Consider the following 12,214-nt stretch of genomic DNA (forward strand, 5'->3'; position numbering starts at 1 on the left):
CTTCTTTGTGCTTTTTTCCTACCACTGTAGCTACATCATTTGCCATAAAATAAACTGTCAGTAACAAATTACTACTTAGATTGAACATATCTGACACATATACCAAGAATATAAACAGGGTTCACAACAGGGAGAACAATAATGAATTGGAAACTTTATTCTGAAGGGCTGTCATGAGCAGGCTGAATCCTGAACACCCAAATATGGGCACCAACAGAATTATTCCTTAGAGATTGGTAAAGCTCAATGCATCTTTAGGTTGTGAGGCTTGTGCTGGATAACATCCCAAGATTGTTAGTCCCAGGTTATGTTATTTGTGTGGAAGAAAAAGGGTTTTTAGCCCAGGACAGAAATCTGTCATGTTTCCTCCCACAAAAAATGGTTCAAAATGCCTTGAAGTGATTTGTGAAGTGAGAGGCAGCAGTAATTCATCAGGGCAAGGCAGGTGCCTGCAGGACACAACATCAAGTTGTCATTGTTTTCCTACCTCTTAATAACATATTTAAAAAAAAAAAAGGTGGTGAAGATTGATGCAAGTTGCCAAATCAAGGTGATGTATGAGCAGGTATTTTGCCTAATTACCCAATGTTGTTCAGCTACTGAATTTCAGTCCTGACCTTTTGCTTTCCCTGTTTTGAATTTCCCTTATTGCAGTCACGTAGCTCTCTGATACTGCCAGCTCGTACCTGTGCTGGACTGATGCCTGCTCTGCATGCCCTGGTTACACAATCATGCTTTCTCACCTCAGGTTTTTTTTTTTGGCAATGATTGTAAATGGGTGTTAATGAATACCTGGGGAGGTGAAGACCATGAGCTATTGAGTTAATACATTATTACCAAGGCCTTGGAGGCAGGAGTTCCTGTCTGCAGCCATCAGTAGGCTCAGCCATCAGCAAAGACCCACCTCACCCTGGCTGTGGTTAGTAACAGGTGGTTACCAAGTAGGTTGGCATATCACTAGGGCTGCACCTACTAGGATTCGACAAGACCTCTTGGATGCTCCAAAACTGGCCTACTGAGCTGTTTCTATCAGCTGCTCAGAGGAAATCGCCTGCCCCATACTAACATCACCGTGTAGGGGCTTTTTTTTGAGGAGCGCTTTTTATAGCAGAGCTGATGTTACTGTGAGAGCTGGTGTGACCATACCAGTGGGAAGATGTGCTGCATTGGCCAGAAGGGACCTGTGAGTAGATGCACCAGCGGAAAGAGACCCTTGTCTGTACTGCAGGTGTGCCCCATGCTTGTTCCCTCTGACTAGGCTGCAGCAATGCTGCTCTCAACTACCTGCCTTCACCCCTGTGTTTATGTTTTGGGCTTTTTCTGAAGGAACGTATGGACTCTTTACTGTTGTAGAAGAATATCACACTTACAAAACCAGACTTGTGAATCTTCAAGTGTGTACAAAAAGAGGCTGACCTCGGTTGCCTAAGAAAGGCTTTGTGCTAGGAGAAATTTTACACATGCCTGTGTCTCTCTGCCATTCCTACATGGGCTATCCCTGTACATGTACAAAAGATAATAGCCTGTATGGGCTCAAGCTGTGTCAGGAGAGGTTTAGATTGGGTATTATGAAAAGTGTCTTTACTGCAAGAGTGGTCAGGCACTGGCACAGGCTGCCCAGAGAGGTGGGGGAGTCACCATCACTGGAGGTGTTCAAAAAACGTGTACACGTGGCACTCCAGGGCATGGTTTAGGAGGCCTGGGGGTGTTATGTTGATGGCTGGACTTGATGATCCTAGAGGTCTTTTGCAACCTTAATGATTCTATAAAGGGTTTGTTTGCACCCTCACAGATATACACTTACCTGTGCCTATACATGTGCAAATTTATAACATGCATGTTTCAAAAGTGTAGTGTTCAGATTGTATCCATTTATACTAGAAACATTTTCCTATTAAATTTCATTGATTTCTTTAAGGAAGGAGGGAATAAAAATATAAGCAACTTGGGTACTAAATATAACTACCTCTCACAATGCACAGTTGCCCCTCTGGTTTGTAATAGCACAGAAAAGCTGTATGTCAGACTCTGGAGCTGCAAGCTATTGCAATAATTTAAGTAAATAAGCTGGTTTTATCATTATAGAAAGTTTCCTTGCTGAGCTAGATGTACTCATATACTTGGTTTTTTTGGGAATATAAATGTCTACTACTGATGAAAACAGTCAGCTGTCACTACAGTACAAATGCAAATTGCAAACTAATGGTTGAACAATTAAGATCTAGTGCACGGAGCTTATTGCCACTGGAGGACTGTAATTGAATTCCTATTGCTGTCAGACAGGTTGAAAATTACTGTAATGAAGAGCATCAGTTTTCTACTCTACATCTCATTGTTTCCCAGCCAAGGAGCATTACTGTTAGTTTCCCACAAATAGATGAAAGGGCGTTGGAAGAAGAGAGTAACAAATGACAGAGAAATGCTACCTGTCATTAAAGGGGAAAGTAATTAACACTCCTTAGTTTGATTCCCACATGCCCATGAAATCCAGGAATCTAAAATCATGGCTCTTCCCCCAGTGACCCTGGTTGTGTTACTGTGTATGCAGAGTGAAATTAGTGATCAGACAGCAGTGACCCAAACACTGGGCAATACAGTACGTAATCTGGTAACTCGACACAACCTCTAACACCCCAAAGCCTTTCACAACATAACAGGCAGCTGTGCTGTCTACCCCAACACATTTGTAAACAATCTGTGGCTGTACATGTGAAAGTAGATACCTCTTTTACCAGTGTTGTCTCTAAAATATACAAGGTGTGTATCTACATATGTGCATAGCACCTTAATTGCAAGTATCCTATCTGAATAATCTCTAGAATGAGCAAATTTATAGAAGAGATATATTGAAGGATACAAACAAGGAGAGATGAAATCATTACTTACAAAACATGTTAGTTGGTGTCAACTCCTGATGCTGATATTGATATTCCTGCTTCTAATATTGCAGAAGGCATGAAATAGGGAGTTGTGTAACACTTGTTTCTTTGAGTTTCTTTTTTTGAGAGGTTATAGCCTATAATAAGAGCAACTCCATGTTCTAGGTTATTCTGCAGGGGAAGAGGGCTGAAGAGGACTGGGATGTCCCAGCATCCTTCCCTTAATAGTGTCTGCGAGCGAGATGTTTGCATTATCCAGGCTGGGTCCTTGCCTTGAGAGCTGAACGACCTCCAGAAACTCTGCGCAGTGTCAAAGGACCCACTGCACCAAACTTTAGCCCTTACTTTAGACATCTAACATTAGGCTGTGGCAGTACTTTGCTCGGTATTTAGAGACGACACTTGAGCTGTCTGATAACAGTTCTTGCACTCAGAAATGCCCAAGAGGTATTGTACCCTACAAGAAGAAAGGAAATTTGGTCTGACAGTGTCACTCGCAGCACTTCTTGAGGTGTACCAGCCCTCCGCCTTCTTGACCTAATGTCTAAAGAGGTGCAGGTATAAAGAACTTGCCTGCTGCTGCTCTATAAATCCAGAGAACAATTTGCTTTGGAGATGTCAGCTCTCCTGTAAAAAGGGCAGTTTAAAGTTTTTCGGCGTCTAAGATGCATTGGGGAGTGTATCAAGGGGATAAGGCTATGGATGAAGCATTTTGACATGAAATCTCAGTTTGGCCAGCTCTGTCCCTGATGTAGCAGCCGGCTTGAGTTGTGCCTCCGACAATACAGGTGCGGATCCAGCAGTACAGAAAGAAAGCACCTGCTTCATCTAAGCAACTGCAGAATGTTTTGTTAGACTGGATCATAAACGCCATATATTATGAAACTTATTTGAATTTAAAATATTGCTGTTGTGAGTAATTCTGTCTGTTTAATTTTCTATTACCCTACTCAGCATGATTATGCATATATTTCAGTATATTAAATGTGAAATGAGAAAGAACGTTCTGGAATATGCACAAGCAGCATGCTTTAATTGTCTGAATTGTCTAGTCACTTTACAACTTAAAATAGTGCATAGAAAAATAAACTTGAGGGTTCTGCATGGTTTTTTTCTATTTTCTAATCCTTAGAGTCATGTATTAAATAGATAAAGAACTTTATATACCTCACCATAAAAAGGAAGACAAAATGGCAGTTTTCCTGCTTGCTCTATACGCTACCTGCTCAGAGCTCATTAGTAACCTGGTTTCTAGCTGAATCTGTTTACTTTGGACCAGCAGTGAATTCTCAACAGAAAATTACCTGATTGGCTGTCGTTAACTCTGGCTTCCTTGTTGGAAGTGTAAATCTGTCCGGATGCTGCGCAGTAATTCTGTTGTCACATTGACTATTTAGTACTCTCTGACAGAATTCAACGCAGTTGTTATTTCTGTAGATACTAGCAGTTGATGGGACTATCCAGCTCTCTCTGCTTCCAGAACCATCAGATGAAAGAAGTGGTTCGAAACAGATGCAGTTTTCTTTATAGCACCCCAGTGCTATAATCTTTATGCTAATGCAGAGTTGGTAATGACAAACAGCTTCCTTTTGGCAAAAGCAAACCAATTTCAGTCTAATAAGTGTGTTACACCCCAGCAGCTAAATAATTCATGGTATTGGCAGGAGGTCTCTGTCCTATAAGTCTTTTCAGTCCAATATAGTGAGATGTTAATATATCAGAGGAGAGAGATCCATCTCACCCCTTATTAAGAGGTTATTGTATGTTAATAGAAAAACACCCCCAGATACAGGGTTTTCCAGTGCATTGTGTGATATGCTTGAAAAGCAAAAGCCACATAATCGAGTGCCTCAAATTAAAGTGCTCTTACTTCTATAGGATGGTTTCATCCCTGATGAATACTAAAAGTCTAAGCTTTGTTTCAAGTGACAAAGACTCATCCTCCACGATGATGAATGATGTACTCCAAGGGGGTTGTTTAACAACAAGCCACATGAAGGCTGGATCCTTTTTCAGGCAATAGTTTTATAACTAGTAATTACCTGACTTTTGGCACCTGACTTATCTCAATTAGAAAGATCTTTCCTTATGCTGAAAGAATAAGCAAATTCGTACCCACCTTGGTGGGAATGGTTGGGGAATTTAAGACATGCACCTTTTTTAGGAGGGCTCAGCCCATTTGATAAAGGCTAGTGATCTTGTTATCCTAACTTGAAAAAGCAGTATTCTATACCAAAATTATAATACCATAAATAGTAGGAAAGAGCTGTCATGTGAGAAGTTCACTTATCCCAAAAATATTCATTCTTGCTTACAGTGGTGAGTTTTAAGTAAAAAATAGAGCCAATAACTTGTGGTTGTTTCTCGCTGCACATCTATACAAACCTATAACCTTGTGCTTCCCTGGATACTTTCATAATATCCAGCATTTTTATCCATCTTTTCCTAGATCCTGAGGTCTAGAATTACTCACCAGCTTTACCACAGTGGGTACACAGGAGAAATTAGCTGGTGATACAAGAGGACAGGTTTGGTATGGAAAGAATTTAAAACAGCTAATTGCCATGCTCTTCACTCCACTTCTAGCACTAAAAGCTGTTCTAGTGCCTGCCAAACTTTCCTACTTTATGCTTCTGGGTTACTTAATCACTGGCTTTCTGTTGTTCCCCAAAGTGGTAGCAACTGGGGGCTAATTGGTGTAACTGAAGACTGTCCAGTTCCCACTGTGTGGCCCAATCTCTATGAATAAGAATAGGAAATAATCCCTCCTATGAAAGGACTTCTTATAACTTCCAGCTCATTGGATTAGTTCCACACTGAAATGACATTTCATGTGGCCAATTTACACTAGCACTAAGCCAAGCTTGACTGCACGCTGCCTTACCAGAAAACATGAGGTGTGTGTATCAGATGCAATGCTGGCTGCTATCTGAGGAAAAAACTGGCACCAGAAGCAGCAAGAGGACTCATTCCTGAATGTGATGTCTCAAATGCCAAAATCCTATGTCTTAGTTCAGCTTTCTTTATTCTAGGCCTAATGACAGATAATCTACCACTTCTATTTTCTTACAGTTCATAAAGAGGCCTGAGTTTTGACAAACTCAGTTTTTCTTGAAGGTGTTTATACCTTTAAAAAGAGGAGAAAAAAAAATCTCCTTTCAGAACATCTCTTTGTAAAGAGGAAGAAAAAATATTGCAGATTGTCCTTACTTCAGCTAGAAAAAAGCCATTAATACTTAGATGCTCTTTTCTTCACCAGGCCTTTTTTCTGTAAAGGGAACTCTCACTGCTTAAAACAAGAACAACGGTAGTTTTCAACTGCCATGGGTGCAATTCCATAAGCTTTTTTTTAAGAAAAAAACCAACCAAAAAACACTGAGGTGATCTTAGAGTCTACAGCAAGAGTGAAGTTTACAAGGTAAAAATGCCGTATCAAACAGATTTGGCTATCAGTTCTGGATGAACTAAAATGCTTATTAATATAGCTTGATATTGACCCTAAGAGAACAGTTAATTAAATGGTTTCAGCAGTGAGAGTTGAAAGACATTATCTGCAATGGATTTGTGCTTGTTCTGTGTTTGGTCCAATTAGCACAAAGAAAAGTAAAGTAAATATTAACTTCACTGCCATCATCTCAATTTAAAAATGCGTGAAAAGATCTGCTCCAGTTTTCTCCATCGCTGATTTTCCTGAGGAAGACTTTAAAATTCACATCTAGAGCCAAATTCACCTCTGTCATATGTGCAAAACCACTTACATCATCGCTAGCATTGATAGAAAGGAATGAGTGAGAGAGTTCCTGCTTTTAGTGGATTTGTCCATCGTTTATGTGAGCAGGAAAACAAACATTCAGCTTGTTTCATTTTCATCTTGTGATTTGATCCTGCAAAGACTTCATATTAATGCTGTATTTAAGAGGTAAGCTTAGGAAGTGTGGATTAGATGTGTGGACAGTGAGGTGGATGGAGAACTGGTTGAACAGCAGAGCTCAGAGGGTTGTGATCGATGGGGCGGAGTCTGGATGGAGCCTGTAACTAGTGTCCCCAGGGGTCTGTGCTGGGTCCAGGCCTGGTCAACATTCATCAATGACATGGACACAGGGACAGAGCATCCCCTCGGCAAGTTCGGTGATGACACCACGCTGGGAGGAGGGGCTGATACACCAGAAGGCCGTGCTGCCATTGAGCGAGACCTGGGCAGGCTGGAGAGCTGGGCCCAGGGGAACCACATGGAATTCAGCAAGAGCCAGTGCAGGGTCCTGCCCCTGGGGGGGAGCAGCCCCCCACACCAGCACAGGCTGGGGGGCACCTGCTGAGAGCGGCTCTGCTGAGAGGCCCTGGGGGTGCTGGGGGGCAGCGAGGTGACCCTGAGCCAGCACCGGGCCCTTGGGGCCAAGGGGGCCAGCGGTGCCCTGGGGTGCATGGAAAGGAGTGAGGCCAGCAGGGCGAGGGGGGTTATCCTGCCCCTCTGCTCTGCCCCAGTGAGCCCACATCTGGAGTGCTGTGTCCAGTTTTGGGCTCCCCAGTTTAAGAAGGGCAGGGACCTGCTCGAGCAAGTCCAGCAGAGAGCTGCCAAGGTGATCAGGGGCTGGAGCATCTCCCTTGTGAGGAAAGGCTCAGAGACCTGGGTTTGTTCAGCCTGGAGAAGGGAAGACTGAGGGAGGATTTCATCAATGCCTATAAATATCTAAAAGTTGGGTGTCAGGAGGATGGGACTAGACTCTTTTCAGTGGTGCCCAACGACAGGCCAAGGGGCAACGGGCACAAGGTGGAACATGGGAAGTTCCACCTGAACATGAGGACAAACCCCTTCCCTGTGCGGGTGCCAGAGCAGGGGCACAGGCTGCCCAGGGAGGCTGTGGGGTCCCTTCCCTGGAGACATTCACCCCCCGCCTGGACGCGGCCCTGTGCCCCTGCTCTGGGGGTGCCTGCTCCAGCAGGGGTGGGACGGGGTGAGCTCCAGAGTTCTCTTCCAACCCCTGCCATTCTGTGATATAAAAGTGCATGTGTTTTCCACTTACATGACATAAAATTATGCTCATTCTTAAGCCATTGCAGAACTGGGACTCTAAAAAAAAAAAAAATCATGTCAACATTAAACCACTTTCTCCTGCAGTATACACTTTGCAAAGTAAGGTAATGCTTTCCATAAGTGTGAGAAATGCTTGGAAGCTGAAGCCTGGAAGTATTAGGCTTCCTTGTCTGCCTAGAGAGGGTAATAACAATTTCAAGTCTATAATATCTCCCTTAGACTTCTAATTTCTCAGAGACCAGTAGTTGCTTCCTAGAGGTAGCCATGTAATAGTCGTCACACTGTTTCTGCAGTTTACTAGTGTTTTGCTAATTACATCACTTGCAAATGAAAGCTAATTCATTGAAGGCACTTGTAGGACTTGTATTTCATTTTCCTGCCTGTTAATGTTAGTTACTTGGATTTGCTAAGCTTTTTCCCCCCCCCTACTCTGAACATCACTATCATTGTGTCTGAATTTCCTTAAGGCATTATATTCTCATGTTTAAATGGTTTTTAAATAATATTCTTTTGGGGTTTTTTTTAAGTGGAAAGGAATTTAGCTCCCTTCTTAGGAGATTCTGCTGTAATTTTAGGTAAGAGTTAATAGCAAATGGGTCTGTTTGTAAGCTGCTCTTGGAATACAGAGACAGCAGCTAAGTGTAACTTTTATAATAATGAGGCCTATTACAGGTTGGATTTATGAACATGGTTCCTTCAAATAGTAGTGTGTCCTCTTAATCTACTTCTGTGCCAATATATGGTGGTAGTATTTCCAGGGACAGTCATAATGTCTTTCTAGGTAAAGAAAATTGTAGCTTCTCGTATAAAAGTTCAGTGTTATACTGGAGAGATCCAACACAAATTTATAGTGGTCAGAAATATAAATGTGTCAAGACCTGAATTTCAAGTAGCGGCTCCAGTAAAATCGTGCTCAGTGCGAAAATGCTGAGGATGATGGAATTGTAGGGATTGTCAGAAACGCAATAAATACTATGATAAATGGAAGAGATGGTTCACTTCACTTTCATGGCATGGAGGCTTCTAATTTAGTAATAAGTAGTTCTGAATTTTTGAAAACATACTAACCAAAGATGTTTTAGTATCTTAAATCTAGATTTACCTCTCCTTTAATACCTGACAATTCTGTACTTGCTTTTTTCCCAGTCTAACCTGAGCTAATGCAGAAATGGTTGCCCACCACTAAGAATTCATTCCACAATGATCTTGAAGTTTTCCAAATACTCGGTGTCTAGTTTTGTCAGATGTGGTCTGATGGCACAGTCTCACTGGCCTCTCAATTGCTAAAATAAACCATTGTATGAAGGTAATGCTTATTATAGAGATGAAAAGTGGTATTATCCCATGGAACTTTTCCTTTTAAATGGTCAAAAACACTCTCCAGGGAAGCTGTGAGTGACCTGATTTCCTACTGATGGTCGCATGTTAAGCACGTCCCCAGCTGTGGCGACATTAAACCTGCAGCTGTTGAAAGAAACATGCTGAAGATGAAGCGAGAGGGTGAGATGCTGAGTGCTTCCAGGAACTATATGGGACCTCATTAATTGTAGTAGTGTGTTACACTTTGGGCAAACCTTCTTTATTTTGATCCAGTGACATTTGGTTATTTTGAAATACAAAGCCTATGAAAGCTTCTCTATGCAAGGTTTTTAGTCATCTATCTGCTTGATGGGTCCTTTCCAAAGCTTCCTGGATGTTAGAGCATCTCCCAGCAGTGACAGTGATGGGAGCACAGTAGTGACCTCAGGCAGCTTCAGAAATGGAAGGGCACATGTTCCTGAAGTGTAGTGTGTGTGGAGGGGGGGAACCAACCAACCAACCAGGAAAAAGGAAGGAAAAAAAGGAAAACAATAACAAAAAACCAAACCACAAACCCAACCCTAGACCTGTTCTCTGAGACTGAAAAGAAAATATTGTTAATTGTGAGATAGTCTGGCACCTCCTATTCCACCTCCACAAGTGCCAGCAGGCTGTACCTGCCAGGGCATATGGGAGCACTTCCATTCCCTGCTCTTTCCAGAAATGGAGGGTGCCTAGTGCCCCAGACAAAAACCATCTTAGAAATTCACCCAGCTGGTGGAGCTATTTTGGGTGATGGATGGAACAAGGATGTTGTCTTGAGCCCTTCCTGTGAATACCAAGAGATGTGGTAATGCTTCTGTCACTGGCAATTAGCTCAGTAAGTCAGAGGCTGCCGTTAAAGGCAGTTACTCAGCCTGGCAACAAGCTGTCCAAGGGTTTTGTAGGCAATGAAGTACTTGTGTCCAGAAATCCTTGCAACGATCCTGCATCCGTGTCCTTCCCTAGAGGGGAGCAGGGTTGGAGCGTGTGCAGGCTCCTGCATACTGGGGGTGACAGTAATGTATCGCATGCCAAAAGCATCGTTATCCTTCAAGGGGGGGAATGATGGAGTGGGATGTGTTTTCCAGCCACTAATCTTTTTATGTCCTGCCAGTCTCTGTTAGTCACTGCGTGTGCCAGTGGGCAGTCCCATGTCTTTGCCCCAGCAATAACCATAAAATTAACTTTCAGATATTTAAAACAGCTTGCAGGGAGTTAGCCGCATAATTTCTTTTGACGTTAGTGGGAGATACATGATTAAAAGTTAGCTCAGTGGCCTGAAATTGTCCCTGCTGGTGCTGTGTTTTCACCTTATACTGGCACCAGTGATGCCTCAGCATAGCTAGGGCTGTCAGAGGCAGATGGGCTCGAAGGCAGGGAGGTGACCTTGCTACTTCTGCCTGTCACAGAGATTTCTCATCCCGCTCTCTGGACAAGCTGAGCAGGAGAATCTCCTTTGCAGAATGATGATTAATGAAGCAGGAGGAGGTGCTGGAAGGAAGAAAGATGGATGAAGGGGAAGGTGGAGGAGGAAGGACTGGCAGAGCATGAGATGGTTTTCCTTGATTTTATTCTGTCCTAACTTAGTCCTGTCTTTAGTGCAAGTTTCCATTGGGTTGCAACACATACCTATGTGACCACCTCCCCAGATGGCTGTAGTTAGCCAGAGAAAAGCTGGGTAATTTCTAGGGTTTTAACCTTTCATTCATATTCCTCATAAAAAAAATAAATGTTGAGCAGTTAAAAGGGAACTTGGAAGCACCAGGACAAACTCTTGGGGGGGAGAAAAAGTGTCCTACAACAGCTCAGCTTCTGTTCCCAGTCACGAAAAGTGCACAGATACTTCTTTGGGGGAGAGAATAAGCCTATTTCAGCTACTGCCTATTCCTGTGAAATATGTGCTGCTGCTGCTCCAGGGGTTGTTCGCAGCAGTTTCCGGTCACTACAAATAACAGGCAACACAGCTCTGAGGAAAACTCAGAAAGGATGTATAATCTTTGCTCTGTGGCTAGAAAAAGGTCCAGGACTTTGAAATACCTCATTCCCAAGAAGGATTTTGATTTAAAATTTGCCCTTTTGGTGTAATTCAAACTTCAGCAAGCCAAAAGAACATTGGAGGAAAAATCCTCCAAGTTATTTCTCTCTCTTCACTCTGTAATAAAAATTCGTACTATCCTTGTTCCTCATTTTGAAGCAGAATTATAAATCTATAGTTATATGAATGTTGCAAGCACCGTATACATTATTAATGGTCTGTAATAGACATAGTCTAGTTTATATTTTTATAATACAGTCCCTCCTCTCCCTTCACATCATCACAGTGAAATTTCAGAGTTAATATTTGTAATTCTAGGAGGATGAGAAATGGGAGGTCTTTCCTTATGCTTTTTAACCCTACAATACATCTTCACTTAGAAAAGGCACTCAGTGCTTGGAGCAGCTCAGGAGGGGTTAACTAAGATGACTTCAGGATTATTTTTGGTTTACTCCCATCCTGGAAAGCATTCAGCAGCTCTGTGTTCGCTGCTTGCAGCCCGGAGACGTGTGTGACAAATCCCTATGTCCTGAGGACATAACAATGTCCTCACCTGCACTGCAGTAGAGGTTGTCACCTCCAGCTCCCTCCTGCCAGCGTTCAGGGCTATCAAATTCATACCTGTCCTAGCTGGTTCCTCTGATCTCATGCTAAAATCGGAGGAAGCGAGGGGGGCGGTTTGTAATGTGATATGAGACATCCGTTTTTAGGATAATGCTTCAGAATGTTTTCAGTGGATTAGTTGTTCTGTTCTTCCTGTACAAAATTGTCCAATATTACCATGTTGATTTATCAGGGAACCAATGAAAAGCAGTAAAAACTCATGGAAAAAAAAAAGAAAATACGATGAACTGAATAATAAGAATAATCTGAGGGTACAATAGATCTCATAAGTGAAACTGTTTGTCAGAATATCTTGCTGGTATT

The sequence above is a fragment of the Phalacrocorax carbo genome, chromosome 8 (assembly GCF_963921805.1).
Source record: "Phalacrocorax carbo chromosome 8, bPhaCar2.1, whole genome shotgun sequence".
Lineage (NCBI taxonomy): Eukaryota > Metazoa > Chordata > Aves > Suliformes > Phalacrocoracidae > Phalacrocorax > Phalacrocorax carbo.